The sequence below is a fragment of the Bacillus rossius genome, chromosome 13 (assembly GCF_032445375.1).
Source record: "Bacillus rossius redtenbacheri isolate Brsri chromosome 13, Brsri_v3, whole genome shotgun sequence".
NCBI classification, from domain to species: domain Eukaryota; kingdom Metazoa; phylum Arthropoda; class Insecta; order Phasmatodea; family Bacillidae; genus Bacillus; species Bacillus rossius.
The window spans coordinates 8,836,438-8,852,761 of record NC_086340.1 but is presented as its reverse complement, the minus strand read 5'-3'; the positions used below and the strand labels follow the sequence as shown (position 1 = coordinate 8,852,761).

Sequence of the window (16,324 nt, the reverse complement as noted above, 5' to 3'; positions counted from 1 at the left end):
TGGTTTCAGTTTCCACTGTAAGAGTCGCACTTCTTTATTTCCCTCCTTGTTCTGTGGATTGCCGACCTAACTGTATGACGCTGCTAAAGAAAGCACACTTTTTCCTGGAAGCGGACGCGAAGCCAAAGCTGCTACGCCCACGGCGAAACGACGCCAGTGCACACTGGAGACATCTGCCGACCAGGCTCAGAGCAAACACCCGACACGTGTGCGCTCTCTCGGCCGAGCAAACAACTACCAGCTCAGAGGAATGTCGCTCCGTTCGCACCAATGAACGTTTCGTGTTGGGTTTTTACACAAAAATACTTTTGCCCACGCCCGAAATACTTGCCTTCGTGTAGCTTCGGGAATTTTTTTTTTTGACGTGACAACGTCTAATAAATCGATGAACGTCGGCTGCACGCACGAAAAAGTGTCCCGTTACGCGCATTGTCCCGTTACGCTGTGTCCCGTTACGCTCATTGTACGCTTGCGCCGCATCTATCTCTATTCGACTGTATTGGAACAACCATCGATTTGACTTTTTCGAGGCACATTAAACTTGAAACACTTCCATTTGTTTCCTACTTTTCCTATCATCGTCCTATCCTTAAAAGAATAACACAGATTGGAAGAAGTTAAATAGCAAACATGTATAAAAGTTATAGTTAAAATAATCTCTTCGTTAAAGTAATAAACATATTTGAATTAATGAGTGCAAATAAAAGTAAATTTATCAATTAAATTGTAGATTTCATTTCACTCCTTCTTTGTATCCATACAAAATAGTGATAATTCAATAAAAATGATTCAATTTTATTCATAAAAGTATGCAATCATTTTATCAATGTTTTGTTATGACATTGTCACGTTAAACTATCGTCCGTAAACTGACTTCACAGACAACCAATTTTTTTAAGTTCTAAATCGTGCGGGTTAAAATCGCGAAATAATGGCCACAAAAGTGGCTTATCTACTAATCCATTAAAAAATGAAACGAAAAATTAATTATTTGAAAATTAAAGGAATTGAATTTGATACATTATGTACACAACAGGTTCTGATTGTAAGGTTCGCACAGGCGACCTTTAAAAAGGTTTATAACACGTTAAGTCCAATAAATTCCAAAATTCAACGCAAAATTTACCTTGCTACCTCATATCATACCATTGGACCACATCAATATAATTTAATCCAAATAATTAATTTTAAATTATTCACATTGCATTATTCAAAGAATCCAACATTTTATCCAGGTTATGTATCCGTTTTTTTGCGCGGGTATCGCCAATGTTAGTGTACGAAAAGATTTAAACCATGTAAATGTAGAGATTGTTGAGCAACTAATTCATAATAAGCTAAAATTTTGATAATTAACATTTTTATGACAAGTAAAACAAAACCTGAAAGGTCTCACAATGTCTCGTATAAGCTTCCATAAGATAGACTATGGCTGATCAAAGATGGCCGCTAAGCACAATTTTGGCTTTATTCGACGTTTTTTTTTTACCATATCTAAGTCAAAAATTAATATTTTTCACATTTAAAAAAAATCCTGTTTTCTATAAATAAAACCTGTTTTAATATAAATCCACAAAAATTTCCCAATACAAAAATATATAAATGAGCCTTGTATTGATTTTTTTTGTCATTTTCAAAATTTCCTTTTTTCATCCCCTGTTTTGCTTGATAACTTAGAAACTATTTACAAATCATAAAGAAAGTTATCTGAATGTTTCTTGTGATGCTATCTGTGAGAATTATTTTGTTCTCTCAATTGTTTGAAAATCCACTGAAAATGGCTTAAATATTTCACTTTTCTATATAGAGATGTTAGTCAAAGAAAAGTGAGGGGGGAAAAGAAGAAAACCACGAAATATGTTTTTAGCTTATTTATTACAAGGCACAAAAACTTAAATCCGAACCAAAAAAAAAGGATAATACAATATTCTAGAAATACTAGTAACACTAAAAATCTAAACAAAAATACGAGTAGGCCACACATTCAACATCATACTTGCTATCATGATTGTCTTCAAATCTGCTAGTAGGAGGAGCTGAATTTGTACATGTATCTCCTAAGCAATAGGCACAAAAACTAGAACACTGGTGAACTACCTTTTTGCATTTGGCATCTTTCGTCACAGTCCCTTGTAGCAGTTACTCTGCAGCAGTGGCGTAGCCAGGATTTGTGTATGGGGGGTGTTAAGAAGCAAGCCGCCGCCCCCCCCCCCCCCCCGTATTAAAGCGGGGGGTCCGGGGGTCCTCCTCCGGGAAAATTTGGATTTTAAGGTGTAAAATAGTGCTATTTTAGCAGTTTTCGGTACTTAAATTTAAATATTGTAATGGTAAAATTTTTATTAATTTTAATATGAAATTTGTTTGAGTGATGAATAAGAAATTAATTAAAGGTTTGGTGCTAAGGGGGGGGGGGGGGTTGAACCCCTAACCCCCCCCCCCTGGCTACGCCCCTGGTTCATTCTCCGTTCTTTCATGAACCATTGGCGTTCGGTAGGATCTAAGTTGTTCCCCAGTCCCTGAGTGCCTTCAAATTAAACCCGAAGTGAATGATGCGCAGCTGCTACACTTGTTCGTGGAAGAATGACAGGGTTAAATCTTGAAGAGAAAGTTTTGGTTACTTCCTTATTGTAAAAGTATATCGCAGTTATCTAGAGAATTAATTTTCTCCCCTACAAAAAAGGGTATAAAATGAATACCTTGCGAATTTCAATAACCTTTTTTTGGGGATAAAGGCGAGGACTGTTGGAACTGTGAATGTTCGTGATTTTTCTTTACAAACCTGAAAGCTGATGTGGTGTCTCTCTCACTTGGTAGCTGTGTGCAGGAAAAGAATGGGATCCTTCATTGGGCCAAGAGATTCTTGTACGTTAGATACGTCACAGCATTTTTTTTGTACGTAGTTGGTTGTTTGGGGTCGTTCAAAGAACAGTGATCTTCCCCGGGCTAATTCGTGCAGTGAGAAAGGTTAAGAGTTCTGTATCAGTATATACCTATAACTGCGACTAATCTGCCACTGGTCCGACTTGCGTTAACTGCCTTTCAAAAGATTAGTGTATCTGCCATCACCATACTCCTGTAGGGCAATTATTTCTTCGGTCTGGAAATAGTCCACCACCGTTTCTTAAAAAAAATTACGTTGTTTGGTTGTGGCCACCGTGTTTTCGTCAAAAACAATAGTCGCCGAATTAGCCTTCTTTGCCTTTCCACACTTTTAGTAGATAAGGCATAAGTTTAACCATAAAAAAAAAACCATTACCTCACATGGCGAGAAGCATTTCTGGACAAATCTTACATATTTGAGGCATACGCCTCATGCCCAACCAATGCATGCAAAATAAATCCTCCATCTACAAATGAACGATCAAGTTGATGGAGGTTCAACACATGGCTCATATGTATCTTTCAATGATAGTAGCTTAAGTTTATTTAACATTCTTTCTCATTGAAACCTCACCAAAGAGGGAAGGGGGGTTGAAGGGACAGTTCATATTTGAGATGATCGTAGATTTTCAGACTTAAGCACAACATCAGTCCTGGTAAAAATAAAAAAGGAAAAGAATTGAAAACCATAGTTGCATTTCTTAACATCAAAGTGTTTTTTTTTTTTGGGTGACAGATATTGGTATAACTCTCTTTTTCATTTTAAAGGTGCTACGTGTAGCAAAAAAAAAAATGTTTTAAGCCGTAGTTCATAAGTCTACCGCTAGATCGCTAGATATGTTATTTTCTGTATTGTACGGCACTAAACACCCCCCCCCCCCCACCCCCCTCTTAACCAAGCCATATTTTCATTTTTATGATAAGGAAATTGTAGGTTTTTGCAGTCGTAGTCAGTAGGGCAAATTTGCTTCCGAGTCTCAGACGCGTCAAAACGGTGGAGGTTACCTGAAGGTGACCTCTACCACTTCGACGTAGCTGAACTACAAGATCAAAAATATTCTTGGAACAACAGAGCGACAGCTATTTTACTACTTGCAGGACCGCGAGCCACCTTTAATCTTAAAATCTCACACTTCGCGCCCCGCCGTCGTTTCCAATGATTCGAACACAGTGACGGGGTCGCAATATTTATATTGGCAACCACATAGCGAGTTATAGGAACATAATAGTTCCTGGTATCGCTGTCACACGCTCCCGGCCGAGCATATGAGGAAACGGCGGCGGAGGAACAAATTTATAAGTTTCTCAAGCATTCTTTGTCACTGTTCGAGTTTGCTCGACTCGTAGGTTTGTCGAGGCCTCGTCAAATCCAAAGAGGATATATATATATATATATATATATATATATATATATATATATATATATATATATATATATATATATATATATATATATATATATACAGGAAAAAATATATCACATTTTTTAGCAAACATTCACTTAAAATTAAGGTAAAATTGATAAACTACACACAAAATACGCAAAAAGAAAAAAAAAACAGTTTTAAATACCAATGTTTACAATTATTAAACAATTGCACAATTAAAGGAAATAATCATTTAAAATATAATTATTAAAAATTTCACACTGTTTCAAGTTTTAGGGTTGTTGGATGTATTGCGAATTGCGCGTTTTATAAACTACTGTAGTTTTCTTGTAACTGTATAGTGATGCGTCCTTGTGTTCTTGTGTTTCTCGAGAAGTTTAGAAAGCACGCGTTCGTCAACTCTTACCTTGCCACGAACCCACAAGCCTAGCGACAAAGCTCTCGTTTCTGTCCCCCTGTTGAGAGAGCTTTTTTGACGTGATGACGTCTTATAAATCGATGAACGCAGGCTGCACGCACGAAAAATTGTCACGTTCCGCCTGAGCCGAGAACCGCCAGAACCGGCCAACCACCGTGAGAGAAAATCTTCTATAGTATCAAACAGGTAAAGGCGGGCTTTTTAACTAATTTAAACTTATTATTATTTAAATTAAGTTTGCAAAAACTGTAAATAAAATCTGAAAATTAAAAAGTATGCAATTTTTCAGCGATGTTTTCTTATGACGTTATCACGTAAAATTATTGTCCGTAAACCGACTTTACAGACAACCAACCCCCCCCCCCCCCTTTTTTTTTTAATTTTAGTTGCAAGTCACTGAATGGTTTGTGTTTCCAGGAATGATCAAGCAGAATTTCTACCACCACCCCCCCCCTCCCCCCCAATCTTCCCACCATTTCCCGCTAACCAATCATCGCAGCCGGCGTGACCTCCAGCCGTTGTCCGCTTTGGAGGTGGCTCATTTGACGTGACGGTGTTGCCAAGTGACGCCATTTCCAGCTGAGAGACGCCCGTGGAACGACTGGGAATTCCCACCTCGCGGCGCGCACCTAGTATCAACGTCTACACCGTCAGAAACTACAGCAAACTCACGGGAAGCCTATGATGTACATTCCATATTGCACAGACCCGAATAACTCACGTTGGCAAGCCTTCTTTTCACAGACGACAGAGCCAAACGCCCGATCGTGCGTCTTCCGCTACATTAAAGATACTGTGAAATCATGTAAACGGTTTCCTAGCCCTGGATAGCTACATATAAAAAAGTTATTTGCTAAGAAACCATAAAATGATTTTACAGTATTTTTAATGTAGCTATACTTACCTAATATAACCAACCTTCCACAATGTTTTAAAGTATTTATAATGTAGCTAACCTATCCTAATCGACCGCAAAATTTAATGCCACACTGGTTTATACAATGAGATAGAACGGGGGGAAAAAAAGCGAGCATGAACTTCGGGTTTGGCTCTCTCGTCTGTGAAAAGAAGGCTTGCCAACGTGAGTATTCGGGTTAGTGGAGTATAGAATGTACATCATAGGCTTCCCCAAATTCACCGCCTTTACAACCATAGAACAAGGAGGGAATTAGAGAAGAGCGACTCTTACAGTGGGAACTGAAATCATTTTTTTGCGACATGCGACGCTATCTGTTGGGCGGGCCCATAACTACTAATATAAAAAAAAACTCGGGCGGAAGTTTAACTACTTGACGACTAATTTTTCAGCAGAAGAAATTTAAATTGTCGAATTTTTTGATTGGCTGAATTTTCACAAAATGAAAAATATATATACTTATATTATTGCATAATTAATTCATTTCGTGACGGATGGCACAAACCAAAGTTCAAAAAGCCAAAGGGAATGAATTTTGACAAGATTTTCATTATTTGAATAAAAATTCCCTGTCGAAAATCAGGTCCGAACCCCTGGTTTAGTTTTTTTTTTTTTTCCTTTAAGTCTTCATCGCTTTTAACGGAGCCGTTTCATCATATAGTTTAAAATTTCGCTCTGCAAATGAAATCATCAACAGCTGCTCCGGCAGCGAATTCTAGCGGCGGGTGCTAAAAGTACGTGTGATTCGCGTCCACAAATTTAGTTTTACGTATATTTTTAACGCGATCGGCGTTATTTTTAAGAATTCTACGTTAAATTTTGTATCAAAGTTTGGAATTATAATTGTATTTGCAATATGAGAACACATGCATTTGCTCGTTACAGAGGTTACATGTTACACATATCTGGAGAGTACTGAATGACTCGCACAATTTTTTTTGGTCTGCTGCGTGTTGCTGATTACATACTTCCTGCTATTACCGTGGAGATTGTTTTGTTGTTGTTGTTAGAAGTGTGGCATTATGTTGTCAGACCAAACCTGGGCAGCTTGTCACAAATAAAAAAAAAACTACTTTGCCAGCATCCACTGTATTTTAATTTTTGTTTAACGTAAAAAAAAAGTACACCATTAGTTTGAACGGGTTTCGTCCTCATTTGTATTACTATTTAGCGTAGTTATAAAAAAAAGTGTGTCAGGTGACACTTAAGGCCGCTTTCAAAGTCAGGTAAGTAAATTCTTAAAAAAAAAAAAAAAAAAAAAACCTTAGCAGATTAATCAAATGGAGACATACTTTATCAAGTCACGACTGTGCAAACAACGCCGAAAAGGTCCGCCAGAAAACAAGTACCAACACCTCAAGTCAAATACAAGCAAATCGTACAGGGGCTGTGTGTTTGTGATGTGCTTGCTCGCTCTGGTCGGAAGGTCTTTGTGCGGTTGGTTTTTTGGACTCCTTTTCCCCCATGCTACTACGCATATTTTGTCGTGTATTGTTTGTCCTGTATGCTACGGTATTACTTACTTTCGTATTTTATTAGTGTCATGTACTGCAGGAAGAGCATGGGCCCCCACATTCGATTAAGGGCCCTGGACCTAGGATCTGAGAATTGGGGGGGGGGAGGGGATTCCAATTTTTACAGTCACGTGCTACATTATAAATGAATGGTTATTTATGACCTACACTCTTTTTAGAATGTTATTTAACCTGAAAATACAGGGTATAATTAAAGGTTACTATTTTATAAGTCCAAACTAAGCTTTATTTATAAAATATTCAATATGTTTTTTCAATTTTGTAATAAAAAATTGGTTGTCTGTAAAGTCGGTTTACGGACGATAGTTTAACGTGACGTCATAACAAAACATTGATGAAATGATTGCATACTTTATGAATAAAATTGAATCATTTCATTTTAATAATAAAAGAATAAATACTTGAAATTATACTAGTAATCAGATTTTTAAAATGCAAGAATAATTAACCTTTATTGCCGAAATTGTTGTTGTAATGAGCAATGGAAAACCACATCAACTTTTCACTTCACTTTATAAAACAGTCGAGTGGAAGAGAGATAGATGCGGCGCAAGCGTACAATGAGCGTAACGGGACACAGAGTAACGGAACAATGTGCGTAACGGGACACATTTTCGTGCGTGCAGCCGGCGTTCATCGATTTATTATACGTTGACACGTCAAAAAAAGTTATAATAGTTAAACATTTAAAAATAAACAGGGCTGGGTACAGGGGTCCACCCAGCCCCACCCTTGTGGCTTGTGGCGGCCATGAGGAAGAGACAATGACCATCTGGCATTGCAGCTAGTGTGTGTAAGTATAGTTTATTCTATGTTATTATTATTGAATTTCTTGGCTTCACCGCCATTCGTATTCTATTTCCACAACGAAAAAAAAAGCATTTTTGAAAAAAAAAACGAAAAAAACGAAACTGTCGGAAGGTCACCTGAACGCGCGCTCCGATGGGCGTATCTAATCCGCGTTCCAGATCTTTTTGTCGTGCAGGACGTGTCAAGTGGCGCGCCTTTTTTGAGGAGGGGGAAAGGGGGAGGGGGGAGTGTCGGTGATGCGTGCTGATAAGAGCGACGCTCGCCGGTGCTTCTGGCGCTGTGTCGCCTCTAAGCGCATGGCTGTGGACAGGCGCGCGGTAGGACAGCTGTGAGATCAGACCCAACTACCGCGACGAAGGGTACATCCTTGGCGATAGCTTTTGCCTGCTACACTCCCTGGAAGACCGTCTTTAACACATTTCTGTGCTGGCCTCCCCTGCTCGTTCGTCAGCCTTTGGTCTCCTACGACCCCCTCCCCCCCCCCCACCACTTCTTTATGATGATTTCATGTGTTAACGACTTCTGTCCCGCCACCCCCATGCTGCGGGCTGGGTTTATAATTTTTTTCCAGTTATATTTCACTGAAGTCACCTCTTTTGACGTGACAACGTCTAATAAATCGATGAACGCCGGCTGCACGCACGAAAAAGTGTTACGTTACGCACATTGTCATGTTACGCTGTGTCCCGTTACGATCATTGTACGCTTGCGCCGCATCTATCTCTCTTCCACTCGATTGGAACAACCATCGGTTTGACTTTTTCGAGGCACATTAAACTTGAAACACTCCCATTCGTTTCCTACTTTTCCTATCATCGTCCTTTCCTTAACAGAATAACACAGATTGGAAGAAGTTAAATAGCAAACATGTATAAAAGTTATAGTTAAAATAATCTCTTCGTTAAAGTAATAAACATATTTGTATTAATGAGTGAAAATAAAGTAAATTTATCATTTAAATTGTAGATTTAATTTCACACCTTCTTTGTATCCATACAAAATAGTGATAATTCAATAAAAATGATTCAATTTTATTCATAAAAGTATGCAATCATTTCATCAATGTTTTGTTATGACGTCACGTTAAACTATCGTCCGTAAACTGACTTTACAGACAACCAATTTTTTTTTCTAATTTATTATCTCCAAAATGAACTTAATTTGTTCTGATGAAAGAAAAAAATATATACAATTAATCATTTAAGTAAACACAAACCTACTCTTCAAAACAACATATATATGTACCTCAGAGGCACGAGACTTTATGTCCACTTTCGGGGAATAAATGCACTTTCAACCATGAACTTGACCGCCGTTTGACGTTCTTTCTATTGAAATACAACATTAAGATCTACTATCTGTCAAAAAAAATTTCACGTATTTTGAGTATAAATTGAGTAAACAAGTGAGGCAGTATTTAAAAATTATTTTAACTGATCTCTTGAAAATTTATGGGTTTTGTGGCATGGTGTCTTATGCCTCCCGAGGTACAGATTTATATATATATAGTATAAATATTTATTTATATAATTTATTTAATGCATATGTGATTCTGGCTCGAGAGCTATTGCATCCTTTCCCATCCGATTTGGAGCCGCGCTTGAACGACTCGCGACAACGTCCGCCACGTTTTCCCACGTGCGGGATCGCGGCGCCCCCAGGACCAACCTGTGCTGGTTGTGTGGCTTGTGGCGTGTGGCGTGTGGCTCCCTCGCACGGCGATCGCCCCAACCTCCTCGCAAGCCTGTTGGAGGCGCACTGGTGCGCCGCGGCCTCTGTCCGCCGGGTTATAACCTCCCCGCGCGCCGTCCGGCCCCGGGGTTTAAGGCTGTTGTGCACGCTCCGCCGGCCGTCGCCGCCGCCGGGCCTTTAAGGCGCCGAGGCGGGATGATAAGCGTGTGTTACATAAAAAATTTTGATGACAGATCTACTCGTGAAATATTTTTTTAATTTAAATTAATTGCTGACATAAGTAATTGAAATAATTAATTTTTAAAGCAGGAATTATGACTATTAGTGATATTATTGATAATTATAAACAGTTCTCTAGTCCTGCCAAAAATGTATCCTACTCTTCTCCCATTGGCCGTTGCGCCATGCGTTCATAACATAAGTAAAATATGTCAATTTCCCTTCCCTCCCATGCGGACGACCTCCCTCCCTAGCACACTGTGTGCTATTGTGCTGCTGAGAACCAGCAGGTGAGAAAACATACGCACACGACCTGCAGTTACTGTCGTTACTTGTTTTAAACCATGCGCCGCCTCGTGTCGGCGAGGCGGGATGATAAGCGCGACGCTCGCTGGTGCTTCTAGCGCGGTGTCTCCTCTGGACTGGTGCGCAGTCTTCTCGTCGTGCGTATGAGCGGTGACCGTAACATTATATGGCCGAGAAATGAAGATAAAGGTGAGATGCAAGTCCCTTAAGTGTTTTCAAGAATCTATACTGGTTGTTTTACGTCTAAAAATTACTCTGCAAACACGCGTTCGAGCCATTTTAACTCTTCTAAAAAAATTAAGTTTAAAAACTTAATCCGAAATTCAAAAGTACTTTTCGGCCCTCAGCGAACTCTTAAATGCTTTTCGTAAGCAGACCCCCACTCGGATATCTCGAGTAGTTTTGTAATCGCGGTGTTTTTTCCTGAAGCTCTGCTCACCGTGTGTGTGCCCGGGTGGGCGCTACCCGCTTACGATTACCAGTCGCGCCGTTTTACAGTCGCAAAAACAAAAATTAAATCATTGCACAAATTTGAGACTTAACAATCGCAGCGATTAAAAAAAAAATTGTAACTGCGACGCGACTGTTGCATAGACAGGCATGATGGACACGCCCCCACGTGCGATAGTTTAGTCGCAGTTCTGAAGCAGTGTTGTTGCGGTCTTCGTTGAAAACACTGCGAGTATCTGTTCGAAATGTTTGGAAACGAATCTACCGTAGGCGATGTCGGACAAATATTAACTGTAATTGATACATACTATTAAAGAAACTGAAAAGAGACCTACTCGTTATAATAAACAATTAAAGGAAAGCGGCGATAGTAATGGCTGAAGTTTGCATTCAAATGATTCCAAACTGGAAAGAAATGCCAGTACAAGACAATGAAAGAAAGATAAGTTTGAATTAAATAAATAAGTACAATCTTGGAAATTCAAAAGTTATATTGTAACCCTATGTAAATTAAACACATGTAATAACAAATATTACTACATATTAAAATTGTATTTAAAAACAGTCATTTCACATACGAAAGTTTTGTACTGCTAAATAGATATATACTATCGTAGCCAAGGTACTGAGCCATTGGATGTGTAGCAAATTTACAAAGTAGTCCCTCACGTTGGTGCTTGCAGAATCAGCCCGTAAGCCATTACGAGATATTCCTTCCATCAATGGCGGCTCCAGGAAGACCTCTCAGGCAGGGCTCTCGCACACAGGAGGATGCAGTTAATAATCATGGCATTGCCCTTGGGATATTCACAAAAATATATGGTCTCAAATACTGAAATTTAGTATTCTCGTACAGTATTTTGATTGAAAGGAGAGTTTTGCACATTAACGAAAGTATTTAAGTTAACATTAACATTCCCTACAAATGAATAAGAAGTAAAATTTGGGCTCGGAAGGGGCTGTCGCCCCCCTGCGCCCTTCCCCTTCCTCTGGAGCCGCGCTTCCCTTCCACGGAACTTTCATAGCATTCAGGTGGTGAGCGGCAGAGGGAGAGAATGGCAGAGGGAGAGAATGGCATAGGCGGTAAGGGGAAGAGTGAGCAGAGGGGCGAAGTGACGAGGATGCAGAGTTGGTTATTGGCAGTGGGACACTGGGGGAGGGGGGAAATGAGGCTCGCCCCAGTTAGACGGCGACACGCTGGCCGCCTTCCGCGACCCAGCGATGCCAGAGCTGCTGGTCGGATGGTGAAGTACACTCCACTTGCCCTAAAGTCATTCGACCTAAAATGAATTTCGGCTGAATGCCTGTTAGGTCGAATGACTTTTAGGCCAAGTGACTTTTAGGCCAAGTGACTTTTAGGTCAAGTGACGTTTAGGAGATATGACTTTTAGGGCAAATGACTTTTAGGTCAAATGACTTTTAGGGCAACTGACTTTTAGGTCATGTAATGTTTAGGAGATATGACTTTTAGGGCAAATGACTTCTAGGCGAAATGACTTTTAGGGCAAGTGACGTTTAGGAGATATGACTTTTAGGGCAAATGACTTTTAGGTCAAATGACTTTTAGGTCAAATGACTGAAGGATTATTTTAAATTTTAGGTCAAGTGACGTTTAGGAGATATGACTTTTAGGTCAAATGACGCGCACCCGGATGGTGCACGGGAAGCCTTCTTTTCACAGACGAGAGAGCCAAACTCCCGATCGTGAATCTTCGGTTTTTTTTTTTGTTCATTGTAAATAAATATGACGGTGTTGATAAAGGGAAATACCATAAACAAGGCAACGGTATTTATTTGTAATTGTTTTTAGAAGAAAAAAAAAACCTAATTGAAGAAACGTACTTCGTGGATTTGTATATTTTTCATACCGTATAAAATCTAGGAAGTCTTTGTCTTCCACAAATATTCTCGGGACGCCCCATATTCCATGAATGTTTATTTTGGACAACTCATGGTAACTAATGGTCAATTAGGTTAGGTGATCTACATCATAAATACTTTGAAACATTGTGGACGGTTGATTTGGTTAGGATAGCTACATTAAAGATGCTGTGAAATCGTGTACACGGTTTCCTAGCCCTGGATAATACATATTAAAAAGTTATTTGTTAAGCAACCATAAAATGATTTTACAGTATTTTTAATGTAGCTATACTTACCTAATATAACCAACCATCCACAATGTTTTAAAGTATTTATAATGTAGCTAACCTATCTTAATCGAACGCAAAATTTAATGCCACACCGGTTTATACAATGAGATAGAACGGGGAAAAAAAGCGAGCATGAACTTCGGGGAACTTTGGGTGTGGCTCTCTCGTCTGTGCACAGCTGCGCCACAGAACAAGGAGCGAGATACAGAAGTGCGACTCTCACAGTGGAAACTGAAACCGTGTTTTGCACGACATTCGGCGCTATCTGTTGGGTGAGCCCATAACTACCAGCAAAAAATAACTCGACTGGGAGGTTAAAATCCAAAGTGTTAAGTTTATAATGTTAATTAAAATACTTGACGATTAATCGCTTAGCAACTGAGGTCTAAAATAGTTTGTTCTATGTAACCTAGTAGGAGCTGCAGTACTTCTGGTATGTCACACCACAAAAGATAATGTGAACTAATTTTTTTTATAGCTAATGCATTTCATCTCACAGTCAATGTAGCTTTGTTAGTAATACCTACATTATGAAAGCTACTATCTAGCGGACAAATGTGAGATTTGAGCGTTAATCATACCTTTATATATGACGGAGAAATGAAGCTAAAGGTGTAATCCAATCCTCTGAGTACTTTCAAACATCTTACCAGTTGTTTTATGCCTAAAATGTATTACAAAACGTGCTTTTAAGCCATTTGTTTACTCTTCTAAATACACAATTTGAAAAAGAGCAGGGAAACAAAACTATGCATCCGCCCTGAGTGTATTCTTAAGTGATTTTTTCGTAAGCAGACACCACTTTTATACCTTGAGCAGTTTTTAAAAAGCGTTATTTTTGACGTGACGTCTAATAAATCGATGAACACCGGCTGCACGCACGAAAAAGTGTCCCGTTACGCTGTGTCCCGTTACGCTCATTGTACGCTTGCGCCGCATCTATCTCTCTTCCACTCGATTGGAACAACCATCGATTTGACTTTTTCGATGCACATTAAACTTGAAACACTCCCATTCGTTTCCTACTTTTCCCATCATCGTCCTATCCTTAGCAGAATAACACAGATTGAAAGAAGTTAAATAGCAAAAATGTATAAAAGTTATAATTAAAATAATCTGTTCGTTAAAGTAATAAACATATTTGAATTAATGAGTGCAAATAAAAGTAAATTTATCAATTAAATTGTAGATTTCATTTCACTCCTTCTTTCTATCCATACAAAATAGTGATGATTCAATTTTATTCATAAAAGTATGCAATCATTTCATCAATGTTTTTTTATGACGTCACGTTAAAATATCGTCCGTAAACCGACTTTACAGACAACCATTTTTTTTTTCTGAATATCTGCACGCCGTGTGTGTCCAGTAACCGACCTCCTAAGCACACCGACTATCCATGTAAGGGGTTATGGGTTCGAGTCCCGGATAAGGCTTGGGGTTTGCATTTTGTGTCTTGTGAATTTGTGTCGCAAATATGCAGGTCAATAAAACGGTCGTATCAAACAAAAAGAATGTCAATATAAATGGCTGACTTGTTGGAAATTAAACTTCGACAGTGAGTGAAACCAAAAAAAAGTATTGTGCGTGGAGTCAACGTACGACGGAAGTGAAACTTATTGCGTGATATATTGTCAAGTATATGAAACATAATTCTCTTCGGCTGAGGTCACAGATCAAAAATTGTATATGCAAGTATGCGAGCGCTAAATTATGCTATTGCGCAAGTGTGCAAGGTTCCTAAGTCACTTCTATACGTCTCCCCTGCCGTCTCTTCCACCCTCGGTTCCCCCACCACGTACCTCACTATACCCCTCCTCTCCCGGTTCCCCTCATCTGATTAGAAATTTTTTCGTAACGCTCGAAAATTGCAGCTCACTCAGCAATGAAGATTTACTTAAAAACAAAAATGTTTCCATCCATCGCCTTCAAGCAAGGTGGTGTGAATTTCAATTTACGATGGAGCCTCGTTTGGATTTTTTAGCTATTGGAAAACGTGAGGTTGTTTATTTTGTTTGTTTTGTTTGCTAGCCTGGTCGGCGGCACAAGCTCTGGGGGCGCGGAAGACTACCATACTGGAAAACTAACATAATGGTTGTATTCCAACTGGCCTCTTCGAAAAAGGCGGAAAAGTACCATAACGGAAATCTGCCATACGTTCAAAGGACGAGACGGAATTCTGCCATATTTTCGTATACACTCTATGGAAAGAGTACAACGGCATTGCCTTCGAAGTAGTATATAGAATACTCGGTAGGTAGCGCTGTCAACCATCTAGCTGTTTCTCAGGTTAGCTTAGAGATAGCGCTTCTGACGGTGATAGTTGCAATTACAAATAATGTCCAGATCGCGGACGAGAAGAAAGAAATGTTTCCAAAAATGGTTTATAGGGAGCAGCACTGTACTCTTATTACGACGATTAAAAAAAAAAAATACATATGGTAGTTTTCCATGCACGAAGGAGAATTATGCCAAAATGAACGAGGAATGAGGAAAACGGCCTTACTCGTAAAATCGTAAATTAACTATAGAATTTACATTTTTGCACACTGGAATACTTGAAGTAATTGTATATCATTACTTAATGAGCGCAAATCCAACACAAATATTCAAGGGATTTCTTATGTAATGTTTTCATTTTTATGGTGACAGAACACAAAAAACTCAGATATTAAGATTTTTAATGTCCATATTAAATTATTTAATGTCTACAAAATGTATTTTTAAGATGCTGAAAGGCTAATTAAATATTTTTGTGTAGTGTGTTTGTTAGCAAAGGCGCACTAGAGGAGACATAGGCTCGTACATCGAATGTTGTTGGGCTTTGCACAGGCTTACAGTCTTTCAAAAATAAGCTCTTCTGAAATTTAAGTATTTTTTATATTAGGAAATAAAAAAAATGTTACAATGCGTAGCATATTATTCTGCTTCTTTAAAACTGTCAGATCAAATTGAAATTGAGTTTTTCGTGCCTTACAACACTTATAAACGACATTAAAAAATAGGTACCATATAAGAACATAGAATAACAACCAAAAACACATTAACACAAGACATACACTGATACATATCAATAACTTTACGACAAAAAACGAAACAACACAACACACAGATAAATAAAAATTGATAAAGTTCATATTAACTAATTGGTTTTCAAAAAATCTTAAACAGAAACTAAAATGGAGTATACAAAATAAATACGTAGATTATAAAAGTTTTAAATAACATTTACTTAATTTTTTCACCAATAAATGTTTTTAGATTATTCAAAAAGAGTTATATATTTTTTTTAAATATTATTGTTACTAATGGTTTTAAAAGTGTCACTAATTATATAATTGCAAGTTGAAATTCTTAATCCAAACCGAGATATTATGTCTGAAGCATCAAAAATTATTGTAATAAAACGTATATAATAAAATGTGTATCACTGATTGAACGTCTAGTAAATAGAACATTCAATAAAATTTATACAGGAATGTAGCATATTTAATTTAAGCATACTTTCAATTCTATTAGAATAAAATTAGTTATTTAATTCCAAATTACGACACAAT

General features: G+C 38.3%; 1 protein-coding gene across 2 annotated transcripts in view; it reads right to left on the bottom strand.

Moving 5' to 3' along the window:
- LOC134538208 (sodium-independent sulfate anion transporter-like) overlaps positions 1–16,324 on the bottom strand; it is a 97,902-nt gene that overhangs the window by 73,427 nt on the left and 8,151 nt on the right. The window contains exon 1 of one of the 2 annotated variants that reach the window (XM_063379306.1): positions 9,616–9,701. The exons of the other annotated variant lie outside the window; for it this stretch is intronic. The gene's annotated coding sequence lies outside the window, so the exon portion shown is untranslated. Of the gene's footprint in view, positions 1–9,615; positions 9,702–16,324 lie in introns of those variants that run through there. 2 annotated transcript variants of the gene reach the window in all.